Raw genomic sequence first — 11,345 nt, 5'->3', positions numbered from 1 at the left:
GGATGCACTTTCTGAATCTGATGGTATTTCAACAATATTTAGGGTTCATGTGGAAGTACAGACAACTTCAAATGTGTTCTTACAAAACAGGATATAGGAATCCCTTTTGTTTTTTATCTGCAGAGCTTTATGTGTGAAAGCAAGTGGTATATATTCTTGATAATAACATATTCTTTAGTATGTTATTATAATATATATATATCATATATATAACATATAGCAGTAACATACTCTTTAGAAATTAGAATCCTTGCTGTGTTATAAAAAAAAATACTTGTCTTTAGCTGAAATGTCATAAAAGAAGGATAAGAAATAATTACATAATCTTTTGTTTTCTGAGCATACTTAACCTTCCTATATTATTTCAACCTTGCTTATTCTTCAAGAGAAGAGCAAAGAATTGTTCCTATGACATAAATACTTCAACTGCATACAACCTCATTCAAGGCCACGCATTATATTTGACAGATGCCAATTAATTTTGAGTTTATTGACTGGCAATGAAATTTTTGCAGCTGCATATGGTTTTGTGAGTTTAAATAGCACCATAAAAGTTTGGGAGCACTGAGGCAGTACCCAGATTTGAGAACTACCATTCTCAATAAGTGACACTCTCTACCATAAGTGTTTACTATTGCCCCCTGCTCACATGGCACCCCTAAAGCATCACAAACACACTGTGGCTGCTTCAGCCTGAGCTCGCTTGTCCTTCTGTGCTGTCTGGAAACTGACGGGTCAAAAAGAACAGACAATTGCTGAATTCATATTGCATCACTTCCGCAGCAGGGTCAATAATGTGTTTTCCTTTCTTCCTCCCAGTCACCGCCTTCCATGAAAACAACAGAACTTTAATGCCTTTGCAGCCATTAGTGATCTCTCTAATTTGAGAAGATTTGCAGGTTCAGAATTATTTGGGCTGGGGGCACAGGGCAGCAGACCATACTGCATTTACCTGACAGGTAACTAGACCAGATGAGGTGAGAAAATAATCCTGAAAATTGCTCTCAGTTTTGGAGCAAAACTCTCTTCCAAGACTGACCTGGACATTTGCCTGCACTACCTCCTAATTCTTGCAGACATCTTAATGGCAACATTCTTCCTGAATAAAAAGCTATTGTTTTGGAACAAAACTGTCAATCTAAAATGAGAGGAAAAAAGAAAAAGATAAATTAAAATCACTTAATGCAAAAATTAGAAAGGTGTGTTTAGCATATTGATTTAAGACTGCAAAAAGTTACATTTGAGCCTTACCTGCCATTTAGTGATTAGGCCTTGCACCCTCCCATTTTTGGTGGGACTAAATTTTGACTGGATTTTGACTTAGACAGATACAACTTCTCCATCTGACAAACTCCCAAATTTTGCCACACTGATTTAAAAAAAGCCCACAACTTTGCATCTGTACCTTTTCCTACAAAAGCTCTCCTACTTAAGATCAGTATTCCTTTAAAAGAGACAAGAAGTCTCCTAGTTTTCTCTTTTCATTTATAGCTTAAACTTCTAGCTTGGGCTCCTCATTGTTTTGGCTCAGGACAAAAGTTCAGTTGCTTTGGTATCCGATACTGCAATTTTTGCTTCCAAGATCAATAACAACAAAAAAGATGTTTCTTCCTCAAGAATACCTCCTTTCAGTCACCAGCTCACTCCCTATCCCAAATCTCAGGTTATAGTCCTTGTCAATATTCTTTCAGCTGTCTTATCCCTCTCCTCTATTAACCCATCCTCAAATCACCTCCTTCATCTCCTTGGTCCTCCAGTCTGCTATCTCAGCTCCTCCAGCATCTGCACAGCTGCACCCGCCTCACCATCTGCAACTCCTCACATGATTCATCACCAAACATAACAGACCAGGATTATTCACTGTTTGAAAAGCTACAGTGGAATTTACATCTGTTTCTGGAAGACATTCAGGAAGCCTGAATTTGCCTTCTTAGCAGAGAACACCACCACTGTGTATTTTCAGTGGGTTTATTTCACTGATAAACTTTATTCCCTTGTGCAGACATAATAACATGACTTATTTGATAAATTAAATTCAGCTTAACAGAGGGATTTAGATACTTTAAAAAATAATGACCCTCAAACAAAATATTACTTATTTAGGCCTCTTCTGCTTGCAAGTGTTGTTTTGAAAATTGAGTAATTCCAGTGAGCCAGCTTTTATACTCTTCTACCTGCACATAAAAATCCAATGTCTTCTGTAACTAGCACTTGAAGTTGTGTAGTTTACTTATTCCTTATTGTGCTACAATTTTACTCATGCATTAGAAATATTTTTACAGGCTCCTGTTGCTCAGCTATTACATTTAAGTAAATAAACACATGAAACCTGCTAAAAATAAACTAACTTCAATTTAATGTCATGCCACAACTCAGAGTGGAATGTGAAACAAAATGCTTTCGCTTTTTGATGCTGGTTTTTCTTTTTGTGGTTTTGGTTTGGTTTTTTGTTTTTTCTTTTTTGGTTAAGAAAAAGTCCTTCAGTTTTATTCTGACAATTCAGACATCCCTACCTTTAAAAGATTTTCTTTGTGATAAATGTATCACGGAAAAACAAAGTTTACACTGAGTTAGCATTACTGACAGGAGCCTTGGCAACAGTCATGAATGCAATTAATCTACATTTTTTGGCAAATGGACATCAAGTACTTGTACTTGCAAGCTCCTGATGTGTCAGATAGAGGATATACTTGGGACACATGACTTCACAGCTCTAAATCAGGTCACTCACTACAGTATACAGATCACAAGCCTCACACTCCTGCATGATCAAAAAGTGGCAAACTACAACCAATTATTTTCCTGCCATGTTTTCCTTGCTCATCCTCTGTGATATGGAAGGTATCTGGTGCCCTGTTTAACAGCAATACCAGCATTGATGTACATCTGCCACTCCACTCCTTTTAACCAATGAAGTCTCTGAACTGCAGAAAGGTGGAGGAAGAATATAAGTCCAGTGAAATAACCAGGAAAAGAAAACCTCTTATAAAAGCCATGTATGTACTTTCATATTCCAGTTTTACTTCACTTTGTAAGGCATTTCAGCTGGCTTCTATCAGACATTGAAAGAGCAGTCACGGGGGACAGAGCACACAGTCCCTCTCTGAAGCACAGCTGAGTTACTGGTTGCAAAATAAGGTTACCTTAAGGGTACCTAGACTAGTCAGCTTAAGTAACGTAATAGCTCCCTCACATCAAAAGGATATCCCTTCAGTAGCTCCCTGGCACTGCCGCACCTTCCCTCTCCCTCTGTCCTTCCAGCCACGCTGCTCCCCGGTGCCTGCGCTGGCGCTGGCGCTGCCGGATCCCGCTGGCCACCTCTGGCACCGTGAATGACCCAGGGCCAGAGCTGCTCCGGAGCCTCCCCGACACTGCTCTGGCCCGCAGCAGCCTAACAGGCTCCCAGGAGGGAGCCCAGCCCAGGGCATTGCACGCTGCTCGGCCTCCCCGCAATCCCGACACTCTGAGCCAGCTCCCGGGAACAGTCCCTGGCCAGTTTTATTCCCCAGCATAGACACAGCCTCGGTGAAACAGTTCCATTCATTGAATCGGCAACACAGGAAAACCACAGACAGCTACAGAGAGCTGAACAGACCCACTGAGGGCAGCAAACAGGATGGACAGAGGCGTATGGATGGGAGAAGGAAAGAAGGAGCCTAGATCAGATCCAGCCATGCTGTGTAGCCACACTTCTTGCTGTAGCCCATCTTTGCAGGGCTGTCAGTAACCACTGAGAGAGGACATCCCGTTCTTTTTGCATTTATGTGTTCATTCATACACACACACCCTCCCTTGCCATGTAAAAGAGAAATAAAATGAATGATAGCTGCAAATGGAACAATTCCATGTTCTTAGAGGATAATCACTATTACATTTCCATGGGATTTATTACAGGATTTATAATCTTGAGAAAATGCAACTCCTTGTAAATTTGGTTAGAATGACAGCAGCTTAGTATGCTGAAAGTCAGGTGCCTAGAACATACATTTATCTTGAAAATTTGACAGCTGTTTGAAAATACTGGCCTGTTTGCGCACAGTTACATCTGTACATCTCCAGCACAGAATGACAGGTACAGCTGCTGCTTTGTTCAGAGGCAGTAACCCTGTGCTGCTTGTCTCTTACTTATCTAGGTACTAAAGCTTGTCTCTTACTTACATAGGTACCAAAGCTGCTACCTGATTTGATCACACTGGCCTGCTTAAGTGCACACAGCATGTCCTTTATCCTGAGGTGGGCAAGAATATATAAACTTCACTTGTTATATATATATATATATATATATATATATATATATATATATATATATATACACACACATATATATAGCTATTTTGTAATCTTCCACTGAAAACTGCTAACAAGCCAACAGCACTCACTTATGACCCATGGGCTGCAATTAATTGTATTTAAACATCAGAGTGTAGGAATTAATTGACAGCTGTACTGGAGGATTTCTCCGCTCTGTTGGACAGAATGCCGCCAGACACTAATAAACAAGAGCCTCCAAAGCAGTCTCCTGACACAACATCCACCTTCTCCCTCCTCCTCCCCCACAGATCCAATTTGCTCCACATTATATTCTTCAGCCTCACTACTCCGGGGAATATTTTCCATACGTGTTGAATAAAGATGCCAGAGAGTTTGGTTTGGTTTTGTTTGGTTTTGCTTAATGGGAGCCTGCCCCATGACTCCAGTGTCAGGTACTTTGTACCATTCTTCCTGAAACAGTAACACTGACAGCAAACATCATCAGTAATTCAAGTCTTCACTTTCAAGTAAGGTTTTGCAAATAAGACATGAGCTGTTCTTACCTTCTGAACATTCATGTTCAGTGGTTTGTTCTGTGATTTGTCATATCAATCATTTCCTGTAAATAATTTTTAAAACAAAACAGGCATGTAGCACTTATTTGTGTAATGAAACAAAGAATGGCAATACAAGCCTATATTTGGGTAATAGAACTTAGCATAACAGTGCCGGATGCATGGATATACACAACAAAACAGTAAGACTTGCCTCCAAATCTTAATCACAGGCTATAGAATAGTTTCAAATGGTCCACTTTTATGATTTTTTGTTGTTGTTAAATGTAAATAATATTAAGTCATTGCAGTATTATTTTTCCATTTAAAATACATCAAACTCTAAACCATTCACCATGATAAGTTCTCTCAGCTTCAGGATGTTATACACTCAAAAATGAGTAAGGATTTGCTAAACCAGCACACCAAACAGCAGCTCTGTTTCCTTCTATGTACTTCTCAACAAAACGAAAACAATCTAATGAGATACAAAAATGTGAAATATGAAAATATGGGACTAACTTGCTTTCACATGTATTTCATCTGCCTGGAAACATGCCAAAGAGCTGTACAACCTCAGTACAACTTCAGCTCACTGCTCTGAGTTCCTCAAGGCAGACACATTTTGGAACAAGTTTCTTTTACTATTTGGAAAGATTTAGTGAATAATTTCCCAGTTTATACATATTTTAAAAACCATGGCAGTGTATCAGCATTTTTAGAAAGGGATAGGTAATTTGCCAAATGCCAATCTCTCCTACTCTTAATGTTTCCACAGGCATGAGACAACTTGAACTTAAATCAATACATTTAGATGAATACAGCGCCACAGAACAAACTATGCCTCTTTGGTAGTTTACATCTTTCCAAAGTATAAAAAAATTTTTAACCCCATACACACATTTTAAGACTTAGCAAAGACGCACACAAACCAGTCACATAACAACTCAAGCCTCAGTCAGGATTCAAGTGCCCAGGAGTTGTGGTTTATAATCTGTAGTAATCTGTGCATGAGAAGTCCTTCACTGGACTCAGAAATTACACTTCTTAGATATTTAAAGGTACATGCAATGCACTTATAAATAAATATTGTTTCATAAGCAGAAACTATGAGAAGTGGTATGAGGAAGTGGAGTCAGATTTGGCAACATCTCAATGCCACATGCAATCTGGTCACACAAGAGTCTCCTCATATTACTTGAGTATCTTTAAAACATGTCAAATATCACACTCTTGGAGAGATGTTAGTTTTGAGGATTGTGATGATTCAGAGCCTAACCTTACCAGGCTTTCTGCTTTCAGTGAAAAATTCAGCCTTCTACTTCATAAAATGTCATTCAATATTTAATTTAACAGACCTGGTCCTTTGAAATGCTGAACACTCTACTTCTAAAATATTAAGAATTCAGAATTCTACTGACTAGCACCTAAGACAGCAGTAGATATCAGACTATATGGAAGCTTTACATTGTTCTCCTGATTGTGCTACTATTTTCTGTTTATCAATTATTTATTGCCACTACATGCTCAGATTTCTTTCTTTGTCATTTGAATATACATTAATCATTCTTTACAGAGATTCTATGCCCAGTCCATGTATGTACTTACCCCTTCAAGCAGCATCTTGCAAGGCTGAAACAGGAGTTGTTTTCCAGAATTTCTTCTCCTTCCATTTCATGTGCAGATTGGTGATAACAAGCAGTTCTTCATCAATAAAAAGCTGCTGACATTCTTAAAAAAAAAAAAAAAGTCAATAAAATTTCCCAGGGCTTATTATAATGATTTTACATAGCTATGATGTAATATAACTTAAGAAAAATATTTCTTTATGCTTCTTCTGAAAAAAGCTTTCATTTCACTTGGGCTAAGATAATTTTTAAAATGACTGAGTTTTTTAATATGTCTCTAGTTTTACAGCAGGACCAGCTGACATCTAGCTAACTAGGGAATATAACTGGTATATCCCAATACAATTTGGATTTTTTCCCTTCATACTAAAAGAATTCAAAACCACTCAACTGAGAACACTACAGTGACAGCCCTGTGCTATTTTAATTATCCGTTATAGAGTAAAATACTTTTACTCTAAAGAGAATTCTCACTAAGTCTTTCTGTGGAAACATTTATGGTAGTTATAGTTTCCAAGGTGCACACACAGCCCCATGAGATGTCTTTGCAATTGATCTTTATTTTGAGGATTTGCATCTCAAAGGTAGAGATTTTGTTTTTATATACTTTATAAGGCCTATTTATATATAAAAAACATAGATAGCTAAAAAATATCAAGCAAAACAGAGATGCAGAGAGATTTTGAAAAAGTGGATAAAAAAAAAGTTTAATTTCCAAAATTATGTAAGAAAATATGTTTGTGCATTTAATAAATATTAATTCAACTTCATTTTTTTCCAAGATAAGTATGGTGTTCTCTGTTTTTCTCCCTTGCAAAAATATGACAAGTGCAATAGAAGCAGAACTCAGAACCCAAATCTCATCAGGAAAGCTATAGAAAAGTAAGGACAAAAATAGAGCTGTTTGCAATTCTGAAGTACAAGCTGCTTCTGAAAAAATAATAAGACAAGTTATGTTTCCCTGCCTATTTTGGGACAGTGAGCATTATAATCCATTCTTTAGAACAAGATTAGTATCTTAGGCCATATATCCTACTCTCCTGTAGGACATTATTGTCCCTTATACTTTTATAACACTCTGCACACGAACTATTAAAAGCATAACAACACAAAATCACAACTGAAGCGTAACCCTCTCTCCATGGTTTAAAATTCATTATACCCTTTATGAAGACTACTACTATTAACAGAAGATGAGGACACTAAAGAACTACTGAAAAGCAAATGACAAACTCACAAGGTGTTTCCAATAGGATGCCAAAACTCCCTATGCACCTGACTGTAAAGGGTGACAGTCAATATAAGGCACCAACAGCTTGATAAGAATGTTTTTTTGGACCATGTTAAGAGTTCCTTCCAAATATGGGAAAAGACAGCAAGCATGCTGTTTGGGGAGTTCCACAAAGCTCCGATAAGGTCTGCATACTCTCATCCTTCCAATACACTACATTGTATTACTTGAAATTCCCAAAGTTGCCACTCAAAGTCACTACGAGCCGATGGCTGCTCGGTAGCTCATGCCAGCCAACAAAAGTTATGACACTGGTTTAGGTTTAGCAAACGTGTGACCACATCACATGAACCACAAGTGCCTCAGTTCCAGCACGAGACCAGGTAGCAGCCTCAATGCTAAGTCAATGATTCAGGATTAACAAAGGAAATAGTTTTTACAGCTGATCCATTTTGCTGCCTGCAAAGCAAATTTTAATAGGTGAGCAGTGCCAGATGCCAATGAGAAAGTCTGTGCATGTTCTGTAATACAAGGAGCTTGACCACGATTTTCCTTCACAACAAAACTTATGCAACACCTTTATTAGTGCAGTACTACTAAGACACCCAATGCTAAAAGTGCCAAACATTATCATTCCAGATAATCCTGTGTGACAAATCCTGCGCTCATACTACTTCCATCAGAGAGCTTAGGAACAGCTTCCCGTACCATTGAGTGAGACGGGGCCAATCTTAATATGAATACAAGGCAACACCTATTCGCACTCCTTTCCTTTCTTCTGGAATGCTTTTTGAAAAGCAAGAATCCAGCCCCATAGGGACAACCAAGAACGCGGCAAACCACAGAAGTAAGCCCCGGAGGCGTTCCCGCTGACCTGCTCCTCGCTCTCAGGCCAGACGACCCTCCTCTGACCAGCCGACCGGGAAAAGCACAACCCGCCTGACTGAGCCAAGCCAACAGCGGGAACCTCCAAGCACGCACTTTCTGCCTAGTGCCCGAGTTCATTCCAGGTTAAGGGCAACCCAGACGTTCCATTTAGGAGACATGACAGTTGTCAACCAGCCCCTCGTGTGACAGCCCCTCGCATTACCCCCTTCTCTGTTTCCACCTTCAGAGCCCTGAAATCCCGCTCCCCTGAGGCTTCCCGGGTGGCTCTTTACCTGCGCCGGGCCGGCTCTGCCCGTCCCGCAGCCCCTCGGCCCCGTTCCCGCAGCCGGGGGCGGGCGCCGCTCCGATCGAGCAGCGGGAGCCACTACAGCATCTCTCCGGGCCGGCTACCTCCTCCTGCTGTCCGCCGCCGCTCCGCCGAGGGCTTCACACCGCGGGGCCGGGAGACAAGTGATAGCGAATAGCAAGGGAGGGGAGGAGGAGAAAGGACAGGTCATTAGCAAAGCCGCCGCCGCCGCGTTAGCGAGCCGGGGGCGTCACCCAACCCCGGGAGGGCGCTCCCGCCTCCTGCCGGCGCCCCGGCCGGGACACGGGCACCGCGCGGGTAGAGGCCGCCCGTAAGGCAGTACCGTGCATCGCTGCCACGCGCTGCGCAGGGCGGGGCCGGGCCGAACCGCGTCCCCGGCTGCCGGCGGGGAAGGAGCGGGAGCGGGGAAGGAGCGGGGAGGGAACGGCAGCGGGGCGGGAGCGGCCGGTGACAGGTCCCGGAAGTGAGGTCGGCACACACCTCCCGCCGCGGCCGCGCGCCATTGGCGGGGCGGGGGCGGCCCCGCTCCCCTCACACCCCTCACTGCCCTCACACCCCTCATTGCCTTCACACTCCTCACTGCCCTCGCACTCCTCATTGCCTTCAGTCCGTTCACTGCCCTCGCATTCCTCATTTCCCTCACTCCCTTCACACCCCTCCCACCCCTCAACGCCTACATTGCCCTCACATCCCTCTGCTTCAAACTCCTCATTGCCCTCACTCCCTTCACACGCTTCAGACCCCTCACTCCCTTCACAACCCCCCGGCCCAAGTTCCCTCCGTGCCCCCGCATTTTTACCGGGACACGGGGCTGAGGGGGTCGAGCCTGAGACCCCGGGACGTTCGGTCAGGGGCGCATAAAGCCCCGCCAGTCGGAGGGGCGGCCCGGCTGCCGCGGGCACGGCGAGCGCTGCCTGCCTGAGAGCCGGCGAGGACGGGCCGTGGCTGTGCCCATCCAACGCTCTACGAAACACTTCTCAGAATCATATAAATGCGTGTTTGCCGTCACGTTTGCATTCCATGTGGGGAAGAAAAAACCCAACCAACCAACTAACCAATCAAAACCAAAATTTAATCAGGAACCCCACTTAATTAGTGAGTTGAGTAGTCAATGGCACAATACTGGGATGATAAAACACGACTGACTTCAGATGTTTCCAGTGGGAAGTTAAATGAGGCCTAGAAAGGGAAGAGAACACTGTTTTGGGGGTTTGGTCCATACCACAGTGAGCACTACACTTAATTCCATAAATTTCTCATAAATTTGGGTTTAGCACATGGCACTGGACACCAGAGCACTCAGTGCAGAAACAACAGTAACAGTGGAGGCTGAAAAGCACCCAAAGGCATGGCTCAGGACCAGCCAGCAAAAGGCAATATTGACCATGGAAAACATAAGGTAACTAAAAGCCTTATTTTGATTTAAAGTGTTTCAAACTGGTTCTGGTCACAGTTCAATTTCTCAACCACTAGAGCTGCTCCATGCTCTGTCCCAAGCTGGCCCAACACCCTATGCCACAAGAATCAGTTGATTTAGCAGGTCAATTCCCAGGTTTAACACCTACATATATTAACACCATATTAACACCACATGATGCAAGTGCTGCAGTACAATTTTCTAGAGTAAGATGTTGGAATGGATGCAGGCTTTTGCCTGGGGAATATGCACGTTTTGAGGGACTTGCCACAGTTGCCAGTGAGAGGCATGCCGGGCTGACTCAGCTTTTATCCACACCTCATCTTGTCCTGACTCACACACAAGTGCTGTCCCAAAGGCAGTAAAACACAAAATATTTATTGGAATTCAAAATGAGTTGTGGGTTGTTTCCTGTTTATGAGCTGTGGGCTCCTCAGCGTACACTAAACATGTAGCAAGCTCCGTCTGCAGCAAGGAGGGCTATGTTACTCCAGGCATGGAGGAGAGTGCTCTTAACCCCTGTTCTGGAAGTGATTCTTCTGAAGAACTTGGGAAACATTTTGTCCATGAAAATGACTGGTGTTGCAGAAAGTGGTAAAAGAGGAGAATCTATGCCACACTTAAAATATTTGCACAGGAGATTGCAGTAAACCATTTTGTACTGAAAGAGCTTTTATTGACAATTACTGGATTGTGTAAATTTGTGTCACAATTTAAATCTTAATCCCATACTAAATATAAAAATCCATTAGCTATTTAAATGTGCAAGCTTTTAGAAATCAGAAATTAGATTATTTATTAGGTTTTTAGCTGCAATAACTTTCAATTAGTTTTATATTCTATTAATATGCAATAACCTTATTACAATTGCCTAACAGTTTGACAGTTGTGGAAGAAGCAGCCACATTTTTGCAGTTGTGGATTTTCCATCTTTCCAGTATCCAGCTGGCTTTGTCAGAGGCCTGCACAGCCACACACAGCATTTCTATCACAAAACATTTTCATTTGCAAAAGAGAAATGCCTTTTCATTTACTTAAAGGCCAGATATGGAGTCTCTCATAACTATTC

The 11,345-nt window shown here is 42.0% G+C and overlaps 1 long non-coding RNA gene across 8 annotated transcripts; it reads right to left on the bottom strand.

Annotated features, from left to right (window-relative positions):
* Positions 1 to 625: 625 nt before the first annotated feature.
* Positions 626 to 9,365, bottom strand: LOC137474162 (uncharacterized). Of its 8 annotated transcripts, XR_010999200.1 has the most exons (6): positions 8,825 to 9,365; positions 6,414 to 6,536; positions 4,815 to 4,870; positions 4,159 to 4,228; positions 1,733 to 1,896; positions 626 to 1,138 (listed from the first exon to the last, which is right to left on the bottom strand). It is a non-coding gene; the product is annotated as an uncharacterized lncRNA (long non-coding RNA). The 8 variants fall into 8 exon arrangements; XR_010999201.1 differs by lacking the exon at positions 4,815 to 4,870 and having other exon boundaries at positions 8,825 to 9,351; XR_010999199.1 differs by lacking the exon at positions 4,159 to 4,228 and having other exon boundaries at positions 8,825 to 9,349.
* Positions 9,366 to 11,345: the final 1,980 nt, after the last annotated feature.

This window comes from Anomalospiza imberbis, chromosome 5, assembly GCF_031753505.1.
Source record: "Anomalospiza imberbis isolate Cuckoo-Finch-1a 21T00152 chromosome 5, ASM3175350v1, whole genome shotgun sequence".
NCBI lineage: Eukaryota > Metazoa > Chordata > Aves > Passeriformes > Viduidae > Anomalospiza > Anomalospiza imberbis.
The sequence above is the reverse complement of the archived record's forward strand: the minus strand, read 5'-3'. Positions and strand labels throughout refer to the sequence as shown.